Source organism: Leptonychotes weddellii, chromosome 9 (assembly GCF_054177405.1).
Source record: "Leptonychotes weddellii isolate Sample4059 chromosome 9, ASM5417740v2, whole genome shotgun sequence".
NCBI lineage: Eukaryota > Metazoa > Chordata > Mammalia > Carnivora > Phocidae > Leptonychotes > Leptonychotes weddellii.
This window is the reverse complement of record NC_138377.1, coordinates 91190126-91204207: the sequence shown is the minus strand read 5'-3', so window position 1 is coordinate 91204207 and position 14082 is coordinate 91190126. Positions and strand designations below refer to the sequence as shown.

Sequence of the window (14082 nt, the reverse complement as noted above, 5' to 3'; positions counted from 1 at the left end):
CCTACCACTGCTTCACAGACATCCACACAACTCTAACACTGCTCAGATGGCCCACCGAGGGAAGACAACAGATGTGTTGTACAGGTCAACAGTCTTTCACCGCAAGGAGGCAAAAATACAAAATTTACAAATATTTAGTCATCCTCGATAATCAGTAAGTCATTTTCCTTGAGTCCTTTTCAAAAATGCACCCAAATGGGTGCCACAGAACAAAATCAAGTATCAAAAGCACCCATGGCTGCGAAATGGGATATGGACCTTGACAAGAACCCATGATCTTTGACACACAGGTATTTTAAGGGAGAACCATAGAGAAGTGGGTGCAGGCCTGGCTGTTCATCAGTAACACCTGGGCAGCTGTACGGAGGCCAATGCCTGGGCCCCACCCTACATATTCTAGGTAAACTGGTCTGGACTGTGGCCTGGGCACTTATAGTGATAAATGCTTCCCAACACCGCAAACCTCTAATTTAGAGGGTCTTCAAACTGCAAAGCAAATGAGTGTCAGGAAACAGTTTTGAAACCTACACTAATTTTAAGATGTGGGATTTCCAACAGAAACAGCAATCAACAACGACGACGACAAAACAACAGTAGTAGAAACCAAGTGAAGGCCATGTGTTTCAGTTTGTCATTTTAAGGAGGAAAACTCCACAAGCACGTTTATGAAAACCAAATGCTAGGAATCAAGCGTGGTGGTGATTTCATGACTTTATGCATTTGTCAAAACCCATACATACACACACAACAGAGTTATTGCGTGGAAATTAAAAATAAATTTAAAACATACAGAGGAAAAAAAAAAATCAAGTGATACATTCATTTATTCCAGTAATTCCCCATCTTTGCTAAATACTAGAATCACCCAGGGAGCTTTCAAAAATCCTGCTGCCCAGGCTGTGACATCAGAATCGCCGCTGGGACCAGAGCATCCTTTTTAAAGCCCGGCAGGTGATTCCAATGGGCAGCCATGTCTCCTAATTCCCAGAACAGTAGGAAAAATCCAGCCAAAGTCATGTTAACACATATCCATAGAAATGTGGCTTCCAAGAGCCATCCCATCTTCACCTACCTTCCATTCATCCAGGGAAATTCACTAAAATCTTTTTTTCTATCAACTTTTGTTGGGTTTCAAGATATTGGCATGTCCCACAAGCCAAACAAAAAGAGGTGCCTTGATACCCACTAATAGAAAACAACATTGACTCAAAACCTGCTGACAGGTTTTAAAGCAGGGCAGTAGTTCTCAAACATGGAAATCCCCTGGAAAGGTGGTTCTAAGACACAGGTTGCTGACCCCACTCTGGAGTTTTGTGATTCAGTAGGTTGGTGGGGGGGCAGACAGAATCTGCATTTTTTTTTTTTAAAGATTTTATTTATTCATGAGAGACAGAGAGAGAAGCAGACTCCCCAAGGAGCAGGGAGCCCGATATGGGACTCGATCCCAGGACCCTGGGATCACGACCCGAGCCGAAGGCAGACGTTTAACCACCTGAGCCACTCAGGCGCCCCCAGAATCTGCATTTCTAACAAGTTTCTAGGTGCTGCTGCTGGGAGGACCATGTTCTAAGGAAATCTGAGCTAAATCAATGGTCAGAGACGTGAAAGCCGGGGCTGAAGCTGAACCAGACAGTTCTCCAGCCAAGACAGCCAGAGTGCACAAACTACTGGTCAGTTTCAGTGAACAGGTTGCATTTAGAAACTGACCTTTGGGAAGACATTATGAAGATTTGCATGTACCATCAAAGAGATGATCTCATCTAGAGACAACTCACTACTCAAAGGGTGATGCACAAACCAACATCGGCACCACCTAGAACTGGTTACAAATGCAGCATCTCAGGCCTTACCCCAAACCTTACTGGGTCAGGAACTGTCTGAACAGGATCCCTGGGGGATTAAGTGCACATTAAATCAGCTTTGACCAATTCCCTAACTCACACCAAAGACAGTTGCCAAGCACCCACTCTGCACAATACCTAGCTAGCACCTGCACAACACCTGGGTCGACAAGCCTCAGCCTTCTTGGAGCATCTGTGGAGCAAAGGATGAAACTAAAGCCCAGAGCTGTGGGACTTGCCAAGGCCACAGAGCCAGCGTGGTAGAGACGGATTTAGAGCCCATGTCTCCTAAACCCTCTATAGTAGAAGAAACAATACAGGCAACTGCCTCTATCAAAATTGCAAACATAATTCCAAGAAAAGAAGATACCAAAAAATAAGTTACAAGTCAGTTTCTACATACCAAGTTAGGAGATCTAATTCTCCTAATTCTCACTGATGTCTACTCTGACCAAACCAACATTGCTAGATTATACTGGCCGACACAGCGTGTTTATATAGCTAAGTTTTTCTCAGATCTCAGAACAGGATGAATAAACAGATATTAGGAGGAAAAACGTCTTGACCACAGGTATCACCTAATACCCAAGAACTTTCTTTTGGTACTTAAATCTATTCAAACAGTAAACCTCCTGATGTGACCAAAATTTATTGCTCTGATACATTTTGGTAATGATCTAATTATTGGTGTTTCTTACTTCTTCCTAATCATCTTCCTAAGATGTAATGCTCTGATTCATTTCGGTAATGACTCAATTATTAGTGTTTCTTCTTCCTAAACTATTGTCCAGTTGGAAGAGCACTAACATTTGTCTAAAACATTTGTTTTACATAGATTATCTCACTCAGTTTCTTTGTCCCTATCATACAAAGAAGAAAAACAAGAAAAAAAAAAAAGGCACAGCTGAGTAGGCAGAGCCAGGCTTTAAATCTAACTCTATCTGTCTGACTCCTAATTCCTTCTACTTAAAGTGAGGTCCTTGGACCTCCCACCTGGGAGCAGGTTAGAAATGCAGACCACTCAAGCCCCAGCCTGGACCTGCTAAATCAGAATCTGCATTTTAATCCCTGGTGATTGATGTCCACACTGACATCTGGGAAGCCCTGCATGCACTATCCCAAAGCCAAGTGACCCAGCTCCCATTAATCAAAACCAGCAGCAAACATCTTTGGTTCACGCCTAAGTCAATCACCTAAGCCTCAAAGCCACCAGGATGGGGTGCTTGTCATATCACTAACTCATAGTAATTCACAGGGTTTGCTGCGTGGGGTCCTTCTCAACAACTGCCCATAGACTGCAGGACATAAAGACAAACTTCCCTCCCTGGGCAGAGTGCCAGGATAGTCTACAGTCCTGGTGCTATCAGCAAACACCCATAAAGACATAAATATCGTCATGATTCAAATCCTCCAAGCATTGCCTACAGGAGGCAAACTTTTTTGTAAAATAATTAATGAGGTGAGAAAGAAGAATATTCTCAGAACAAAAATCAGCTAGTTATCTTGGTCTCTCTCTCTCTGTAAACATACATACTACACACACACACACACACACACACACACACACACACACACACACATATATAAAATGGTCCTTAGAGTCTAGAAATTTGAATTAGGGCCCCTGTAACTAAATGAAACCTGGATCCAAATAGATCACTGTCAGGACAAGGGGAAGGGAGAGCAGACGGAGCCAAAGGAATACAACCCCACCAGCTTTCCCTGACTCGCCTACCTCCAAGTTTGAGTTAATGTGGAGTTTCTCAAAAGTGCAGATCAGAGACAGCTGCTTCAGAATCACATCAATATTAAAAATGCATGTTCCTGGGCCCAAGAAGTCACATGGTTAACAATCCCTTCCCAATGGATCCCTGCACACATAAATATTTGAGGCCAATTGCCCACCTGGACCAGGTACAGCTCAAGGAGAACTGTCAGACTCATTAGTTAATCTTATCTTCCCAACATTGGATGAAACTAAAGCCCAGAGCTGTGGGACTTGCCAAGGCCACAGAGCCAGCGTGGTAGAGACGGATTTTCAGAGGAAGAACCCATCAGGGAAGTTGAGTGTTTTGCCCAAGGTCATACAGCAGGTGAGCAACCATGACTTACCCACTCAGGCCTTTTCAACTCGATCAAGGCATCAAATTCACACAAACCAAACAACAGGGAAGCATGGTCCTGTTGCCAAATCAGTATTTTGCCATGTGAAGCAAAAAAGTGTTTAAAAAAAAAAAATTGGTCTTTTTTGTAGCAGTATTTCAGGGGCTGCTCTGGACCCTACCTCCCAGGATGGGACCACAAACTGCCAATAGGGAGAATCACACATCATGTTTTAAGGGGCTGTGCTGAGCAGCAGACCACCACCTATCATCCCAATGGCCTGATCAAAGTTCATTTAGCTTCAAATTCAAACTATTCCCAGTGAATACTATTCTAAGTCACTTAGATTGTTCTTTTCATTATGTAATCCTGGGTCACTCATCACCTGGGGGACACCCACACTTACTCTCACACAACGATTCCCAAATGGACTGGCTTCAGGAGACTCACCCGAAAATCCACCTAAAACACAGACACCTGAACCCCTTTGAGCTTGGAGAGGATGATTCAGAAATGAAAAGCAAATCCATAATAGCACTGGGTATGGGGGGTGGGGCGGGGAGAGACTCTCATGTTTAAAAGAGTCATGGGGAAGGCCCAGTATAACACAAAAACTCGAAGCCATATAAAATGGTAAATTCAACTGAACCTCTTTTTTAAAAATATACATGGCTGGGGCGCCTGGGTGGCTCAGTCGGTTAAGCATCTGCCTTTGGCTCAGGTCATGATCACAGGGTCCTGGGATCGAGCCCTGCACTGAGCTCCAGCCCTGCACTGGGCTCCCTGCTCAGCAGATAGCCTGCTTCTTCCTCTGCCCCTCCCGCTGGCTCATGCTCTCCCCCTCTCTCTGTCAAATAAATAATATCTATAAAAATTCACATGTATGCCAAATCCTATTTGTTCATGGATATTAAGAATCACAAAATATTAGAGACCAAAAAGTGTCTATCAATAGGGAAGTTATGATGCATCCAATGACAAAAGACTAAGCAGCCATAAAACAACAACAACAACAACAACAAAAGCCAGGCAATTCTGTAAGTACTTATATGCAAAGAGCCACAAGACATAGAGCAAAACACTCAGAAGTAAACAGACTATGCTATCACTTATGCTTTAAAATACATATAGTTGTTTATGTACACATATACACACATGCATGCTGGTCTACACATAGATTATCTCTGGAGGGACACATAAAACATAGGAGAAGTTGCCTGAGGGAAGGTCCCTGACCAAGGTAGGAAGGATAATTACTGTCCCCACATATCTACCCTCCATGCATGTACTGATTTTTCAGATAAAAAATTTAAGAACAACCAAGAGAGGGGCACCTGGGTGGTTCAGTCGGTTAAGCTTCCAACTCTTGATTTCGGCTCAGGTCACGATCTCAGGATTGTGAGATCAAGCCCAGCCTTTGGCTCTGCACTGGGCATGGAGCCTGCTTAAGGTTCTCCCTCTCTCTCCCTCTGCTTCTGCCATTCCGGAACCCCACCCTGCCACCCCACTAGCACTCCCTCTAAAAATATAAAATAACTAAGAGAGGCAGAGATTGGAGATGGGATGCATAAACCAACTAGGTGTTGAGTTGTAGTCCATTCTCTCCTACGTCCCTCTCCAGTAGTGACCTCACAGTACGTGTTAAAAGCCCTAAAAATATTCCTTCAGCCCATGTAATTCCACTTCTAGTAATTTGTCCCAGAATGCTGAAAAAGCTTTATGTGCAAAGATGTCTATCAAAGTATTACCTATAATCATGAAAAAATGGAAACAAGTACAAAGCGTGTTGGCCAAGCTATTTAATATTCAGTTCTGCTAAGACGAAGAGCATGGATGGATCAAACTTAGAGACGTGTGACTTAGAGAGGGTAAACAAGCCACAGCTTCTGCGACATGGTAGCTATAAAGGAAGTAGAACACATGTGGACTGAACATAGACAGGAAGGACAGAATAACCAAGTGGTCACCCAGTATTCATCAGCACTCACATTGGCCACCCATTATTGATACCCATTTTGGCCCAAATTGTCTATTACTGAAGAAGAAAACCTCTTGATGTTCCAGAGGAGCTTTGGTAAGAGACACCTGTGGCCAGGAACACCTGCTCCTACGTTTCTGCAACAGATCAAGTGTATGGGCTCCAGGTATCTTCTGTCTCCTGAGATCCGTTGCTCATGCTCAGATGTGGCCCTTGTAATCACATCATCAGCGGGGAAAGGTGCGGTAGCCAAACGACAGAATCTACGAATACTGTCCAAGCCACGATACAAGTGATGTGGTCTACCTATTCTGTTGGACCTATGTGCATTAACCTAATCCTTCCCCTTGCTTCTTCCTATTTAAATGGACTCAGAAACTGAACAATTTAAACACCTTAATTTGGTCTGTGGTCCTGTTTTTGACTTCTAGGATAACTATCTCTGGAAGCTACCACAGCATCAAGATAGTTTCCTACCACTACAAATATAGAAAATGATTAGGTAAATTCTGATATATCCACCTAAATTATGTATCAAATTAAACCACATTTACACGATTTGAATATAAGCATTACCAATATTATTTGAAAAATAGAATATAAAAATATGAACCATAAAATTTATTAATTTTATTCTAAGTATACATATATCTATTATAAAAAAAAAACAACTAAGGACGGGCACCTGGGTGGCTCAGTCAGTTAAGTGTCTGCCTTCAGCTCGGGTCATGATCTTGGGAGTCCCAGAATGGAACCCCGCATTGGGCTCCCAGCTCTGTGGGGAGTCTGCTTCTCCCTCTGCCCCTCACCCCACTCCTGCTGTCTATCTGTCTCTCTCAATAAATAACATCTTTTTTTTTTTTTAAGATTTTATTTATTTATTTGAGACAGAGAGCACATGAGAGGGGGGAGGGTCAGAGGGAGAAGCAGGCTCCCCGCCGAGCAGGGAGCCCGATGCGGGACTCGATCCAGGGACTCCAGGATCATGACCTGAGCCGAAGGCAGTCGCTTAACCAACTGAGCCACTCAGGCGCCCCAATAAATAACATCTTTTAAAAAAAAATCTAAGGAGGACACCGCTGGCTCAGTCAGAAGAGTATGTGACTCTTGATCTCGGGGTTATGAGTTTGAGCCTCACGTTGGGTATACAGATTACTTAAATAGCTTAAGAAATAAAAATTTAAAAACTTTAAGGAAAAGCACTAAAAGCATGTATTACTCCAAAGTAAATACATGCATGTCATGTTTAAAGTATGTTATATCTTATACATGTGTTATTCTTATAATCTGGAAAAATTATGAATTTTTAAAATTTCACAGAGAAAAAGACTAGAAAGAATCTATTAAAATGACAAGCTGCTGTGGGTTTTAGAGTAACTATTTTATTCCTCCACTTCCATATTACTTCAGTAATGATCATCTTATACTTTTACAAAAAAACAAAATAAAAAACACATTTTTCTCTTTGACAAAAAGAGGCTGGCCAGTGGTTAAGAACCCCCAGCTAAGGGTGCCTGGGTGGCTCAGTCGGTTGAGCATCTGCCTTCGGCTCAGGTCATGATCCTGGAGTCCCTGGATCGAGTCCCACATCGGGCTCCCTGCTCGGCAGGGAGTCTGCTTCGTCCTCTGACCCTATCCCCTCTCATGTGTTCTCTCTCTCTCATTCTCTCTCTCTCAAATAAATAAAAAAAAAATAAAAAAAAAGAACCCCCAGCTAAAAGCCAGCCCAGAAATGGAGAGTTAAAGCCTTACTGCATTCAGCTATAAATCTCCATAAACTCCAGGTTAAAATAAAACCTGTTAGAATCTTCCTGTCCCAACTGTGGGAATAAGATGGAAGAAGTTTTCAGCAAAGTTCCCAAGCCGTGTGTTCATCTTTAGGACTGACTCACCACTATTTCCCCATGGACGTGAGGTCATTTTTGTCAGTGACAGATATGTTGTTTTTACTAATGCAAGAGCCCAGTGACCCTCTCGCTGTGTGCAAACACCTGTACTCAGTAACAGGTGATAAGCCAGGTGGGCTTTTCATTCGGTAAGATTTGCTTTGGCACCCACAATACAAGCGAATGGTTTCTCGAGGCAGAAGCATTGGGAATTTTATCCCCAACCCCAGGAGTACAAGGACAAAGTCCCCAGTTCAACCAGCCAGGACCCTACAATGGGTGCCACAGGGACATTCAGCATACATCCCAGAGACGACGAAACCTTGCCATATAATCACTTGCCTATTCATCACCTAAAATGATCCCTGGAGAATTCAAAGATAACTTGAAACACCTGCTAGGTTCCCTAGTTCCACCAGCTGCATGGGTCCAAAAAGCCAACACCTGCTCCCAACGCCCATGTCCCTAGAATTTTCCCTGGAAGCCTTCCCAAGCATCAAAGGAAAGCTCATGGCTCAGTGTCTCTGGTACCCGGGGTGCATGTGTGCGTACTACAGATGCACGTATGGACTGTAATGGACTCTATACAGCCATCGGTTGCTCTATATGCACATACACTGCAAAACCCACACATAGCCTTAATCTTGTGAACTCTATTGGCGTAACTTTCCCGTTACTCATGGCTTCATCTGCACACATGCAGGATGATCTCCCAGAGAACAAGAGCCCAGCTAATGAAATAATAAATGCATGATCTACATGACCAAGTCCATCACTGCCACTTTTTTTTTTTAAGATTTTATTTATTTATTTGAGAAAGAGAGAATGAGAGACAGAGAGCACGAGAGGGAAGAGGGCAGAGGGAGAAGCAGACCCCCTGCCGAGCAGGGAGCCCGATGCGGGACTCGATCCCGGGACTCCAGGATCATGACCTGAGCCGAAGGCAGTCGCTTAACCAACTGAGCCACCCAGGCACCCTCATCACTGCCACTCTTGTCACCCTTCGTGCCCACTTCCAGCATTAACGTAGGACTAAAGCCTTTTGTTCGCTCCTCTTTCAGCTGGTCTTCTAGCAGTTCGCACGGGCAGCACGGGCACGGATCCAACACCGTGCCACGAGGAGTCCAGACAGCAGAGAGGATCAGAATGCCACAGCAAGACGGTACGGGAGGGAGAATGGCCCAGGCGGCCTGAACTACAGGCAGGGGTGTGGTGAGCTGATGGAGGAGGGTGGCATCTGGCCCCTCTCAGCTCTGCTGAAAACCAACAGCACCTGTGGAGACGCCGCCTCCCTGGGGCTTAGTCTGTACAGCCCTTCAACCACCCCAGGGGTCCTTCTGGACAAAACAGCCCCCAAGTCTAATCCCATGTCCCATAGTTCTGCAAGGCGCAAGTGACACACTGTTACTAAGGGTGTAATACAAGCAAACAAAGTACAGGAAGTTAAAGTTGGCAAGACAAAGCTGATTGCAGTCAATTTTCACCAATTTCTGATACCTGAGGAAAAGAGCAAACTGAATTCTAACGTTACCTAAGGAAGGAAACGGTACTAACCTCAAGCACAGTTCTGCCAATGGCCTGAGAGTACAGCACTCTGCCTCAGCACCACTGAGCTCCAATGAGGAAGCCAAAACCTCTTCCTGCACGCATCCCTGTGAGGATGGGAACTGTAGCATTAATAAAAAACTTGGAGTGTAAAATCTTCCATCTACAAAGCTCCTCTTCAGTTTTTTAAAAGGCAATAATTTTAATTTATGTACCAACAAGACACTTTAATTCCCCCACCTTGAAAAGGCTATGTTATCAGGGCATAGGAATGCTGGAATAGCCCAGAATTCCCATAAACAAGGAGTCCCGGATGGTTTTAAGGACTTTCCCTCCTCAGGGACTGTCAAGGTAGGGATATATATTTACAAAATGCCTAACTGGGAAGCAGAGAGTGGTCTCTGTGTCAAAGAACCCGACACCCTGGGTCCCTCAAAAGGAAATAGGAACAGCTCCTAATCCTCAGTAACCATGGGTGGCAGGGGATGGGGGCGCAGGGTGGACTCCCGTCCCTACTGCTCTGTCTCCAGGTCACCCCCAGGACTGTGAGCTCTTCCCAGCTGAGGTCCTTACGCTCCATATGGCAAAGGAACTGAAGGTTATTTCACAATCCTAGAGCATGGGCAAATCACTTCCTTTTGTCTTTAATTTCTAACTTAACTAGTTTTAATTTTTAATTTTAAGGGGTGCCTGGGTGGCTCAGTCAGTTAAGTGTCTGCCTTCGGCTCAGGTCATAATCCCAGGGTCCTGGGATTGAGCGCCACATCGGGCTGGGCTCCCTGCTCAGTGGGAAGCCTGCTTCTCCCTCTCCCTCTGCCTGTCGCTGCCCCCCGCTCATGCTCTCTGTCAAATAAATAAAAGAAAAATAAATAAAATTAATTTTAAGATACATGTGGTCACTTTCCAAACACGTTCCATTGTGCACTTTAAGAAGTATGCTCCAGAAATCGGAGGGGTGGACGAACCATGAGAGACGATGGACTCTGAGAAACAAACCGAGGGTTCTAGACGGGAGGGGAGTGGGAGGATGGGTTAGCCTGGTGATGGGTATTGAGGAGGGCACGTTCTGCATGGAGCACTGGGTGTTACGCACAAACAATGAATCATGGAACACTACATCTAAAACTAATGATGTAATGTATGGGGATTAACATAACAATAAAAAATTTAAAAAAAGAAGTATGCTCCAGGTACAGGAGCTGTGTTCTATACATGTCCATTAGATTAAGTTTCTATGTCTTTACTATTTTGTTTGTCTGATATTTCAATTACTAAGAAAGGCGTGTTAAATTCTCCCACTATGCCATGGTGTTGTCAACTTCTCCCTTTGACATTCAGTCAGTTACCTTCTCTGTACTTGAGAAACTATTAAGGGCAAACAAGTTTAGAATTATTACATGCCCCACATTAGCAATGTTGCAGATTTACATTCTACCAACAGCTTTGGAATCTCCGTAGACTTGGGCGTGAGGTCCCAACTCCATAACCTGCTCTAAGCCCCAGTTTGCTCATCCCTTGCTCAGAGTTCTTGAGAGGATGAATTAAGACAGTTCACGTAGTATACTCAGTGTAGTGCCCCTCTCTTAGAATGCCAGCTACTAATAAAATGGTCTACGACTTAAGATCACACAGCTTTTTACCAGTATGGAAGTAGAACCCTCTAACCTCTCCATCAGGTGGCAGGATGAGGTGTGAGAGGAGGCAGAGGTATCCAAAGTTGTTTATTTTGGGGCTTCACAGATGGGGAAGTACAGGATAACACTACCCTGTCCATACCCCACTGAGAACGTTAAGTCACCTCTCAGGTGAACACTCAGTCTCCCCCAGCTGCACTGCAATGGCCCAGTCTAGCTTGTTCTCTCTGGGATGGATTTCCCCTTGTTGCTGGCTTGAGGGCTCTGTTGAAACAGCTGCACAATGATACACTTTATAAACTTATGACTCTGAGAAACACCTGGCATACTTAAAGAAGGTAAGAGTATCTAAATTGTAGATAACTTTTGATGCCTGATTCCCAACCCTGGGATCCATGGAATTGTGTGTCTCTGTGTGCTTTGGAAGAGGGGTGGGGAATATGTGTGTGTGGGAAAGCAATTTCAGGGCAGACCATTCATTTTGTTAACAGTTTCCAAATCCTTTATAACATTCTCCCACATCCCAACAGGGTGAGGGAATCTTTGTCAAAGTCAAAGTTAATTGCACATCAGAGGGAGAAGATGCAATTTTTTTTTTTTAAGATTTTATTTATTTGCGACAGAGAGAATGAGAGACAGAGAGCATGAGAGGGAGGAGGGTCAGAGGGAGAAGCAGACTCCCCGCTGAGCAGGGAGCCTGACGTGGGACTCGATCCCGGGACTCCGGGATCATGACCCGAGCCGGAGGCAGTCGCTTAACCAACTGAGCCACCCAGGTGCCCCAGAAGATACAATTTTCTTCTCTGGCTTTTGAACTCTGAAATTGACGCTGGGAGTCATTCTGTCCTGAAAATGTCAGCTGCAGGAAAATACAACAAAAAAGGCAGAATAAACTAGCAAGGAAACCTGCCAAACAGAAGAACATTCTTAGAAAGCCTCAAGGGTTAGCAAGTCACTGATTTGCTTAAAAAAAAAAAAAAAAAAAAAAAAGTAGTAATTTTAAAGATTTTATTTTATTTATTTGACAGAGAGAGAGAGAGAGAGACAGCTAGAGAGGGAACACAAGCAGGGGGAGTGGGAGAGGGAGAAGCAGGCTCCTGGCCGAGCAGGGAGCCCGATGCGGGGCTCGATCCCAGGACCCTGGGATCATGACCTGAGCCGAAGGCAGACGCTTAACGACTGAGCCACCCAGGTGCCCCCAAAAGTAGTAATTTTAAAAAGGAAATAAAAAAATGCCCACCCCTGCTAAAAAACAAAAACCAAAAAACCAAAAAAAACCAAAAAACCTCTGGCAAAAAGATGTTCACTTCCAAGTGCATCAGAAATAGTTAACTGCAGGAAGCCCAGGGGGTGAGCAGGAGGGTGCTGGGTCTGGCTGCCAGGATCCCGTACAGACCTGCTCACACAACTGGCTGGGCAGCACCATGGCAAGCTGACCCATTTCTCATTCATGAGAACTTGGTAAGCGACGACCACCACCAGCCTAAAACCTTACTTGGAAATAAATCCCTTGATGCAATATAGAAACCAACAAGCTGTATAGTTTGTCTCCCCCAAAAAGTTTTTCCCCAGGATTTACTGACATAGGTTATTTCTTGCTATCTTTCTTATCTTAAAAGGGAGAAGTCAGCCACTCAGACACCCTGCTTTAATCCTTAAGAGTCTCCCCATTTGTCTTAGAGCCCAATGTCAACCATGCGAGTGACGTGTCCATAAGGGGCCATATTAACCTTACTCCAGGGCCCCCAGGGTTTACTCTCCTTAAACCCACCAACAGACATCAAAAAGTCAGCCACAGGGAAGACAGACAAAGGTGGGATGTCATCTACAGGGCACAGAGAAACCACTTTTGGTCACCTCTCCCTTCGGGCATCAGGTGTGCTTGCTGTTTCTCCACCTTTGGCCCAGAATTCAAAGAACTAGACACACTTCACTGTCAACCTGTGTGAGGGACAAAGGAATGACAGCAAAAAGAAGGGCAGGGCTTCAAGTGCAATGCTCTCTCCTTCCTCCCATTCAAGCCACCAGGGCAAGCAATCTCATTTAACCCTTCACCCTGGTGAGGACAAAGTATGTAAAGTATGAAACATATACACTCCTCTCAAAAATTAAGCAACTCCATACAAAGGTAAAATGTCCCACTCTAGCAAAATTGAAACCGCCTAAAAGCATCAAGCTGAACAAAAAAACAAAATGGCTGCACTAATGCTTCAGCAAAGCTCAATTTTAAACCTTTTTCCTCTCTTCTGCATACCTCCCCTCGTCCCTTCTTAGCCTCTTTTTTTTAGGGAACCCAATACCACCCTGAAAACGTGACAAACAAGGCTGGCAGCACATACACAACTCCTGTCAAAATCAGCCAGACCCTCTATTTTCCTATGAACACCCCCCCACTCCCCGCGCCCCAGCCAGCCCCTTCCCCCCCCCGGGACCAACTTGCAGTTTTGAAGGCCATAGCCTGCTGCAGGCTCCATTACCCGGCAAAGCAATAAAGTTATTGTTCTTCTTTATCCCAAACTCTATCTTCATTTAACATATTTCGGCTCCAGAGCACAGAGGTCAGTGTTCGACAACAAATTCACCTAGTAAGAGTGAAAAGAAAGCCATCCAAGAGATTACTTTATGAATCATCCTATCTCCCTCAGACTTTTTTTTTTTTTTCCATCTTTCTGATTTTCCAGCTATTTAAGGTATAACATGCTGGTGGAACAAATCCAAACCGAATTCCGTCCCTGTTCCACACCTCTACCAAAGTAACTCCAGTAAACAATTTGACCAATGTGACTTCAAGCATTTTCCATACAAACGGCAACTACCTAAAAGCCATCTATAAAAAACCTACAGCAAATATCATTCTCAATGGGGAAAAACTGAGAGCATTCCCCCTAAGGTCAGGAACATGGCAGGGATGTCCACTATCACCACTGCTATTCAACATAGTATTGGAAGTCCTAGCCACAGCAATCAGACAACAAAAAGAAATAAAAGGCATCCAAATCGGCAAAGAAGAAGTCAAACTCTCACTCTTTGCAGATGATATGATACTTTATGTGGAAAACCCCAAAGACTCCACCCCAAAACTGCTAGAACTCATA

The 14082-nt window shown here is 44.3% G+C and overlaps 1 protein-coding gene across 1 annotated transcript in view; it reads right to left on the bottom strand.

The window, feature by feature from the left end:
* Positions 1–14082, bottom strand: part of TLN2 (talin 2) — a 408095-nt gene that overhangs the window by 287385 nt on the left and 106628 nt on the right. The gene's annotated exons all lie outside the window — the stretch shown is intronic.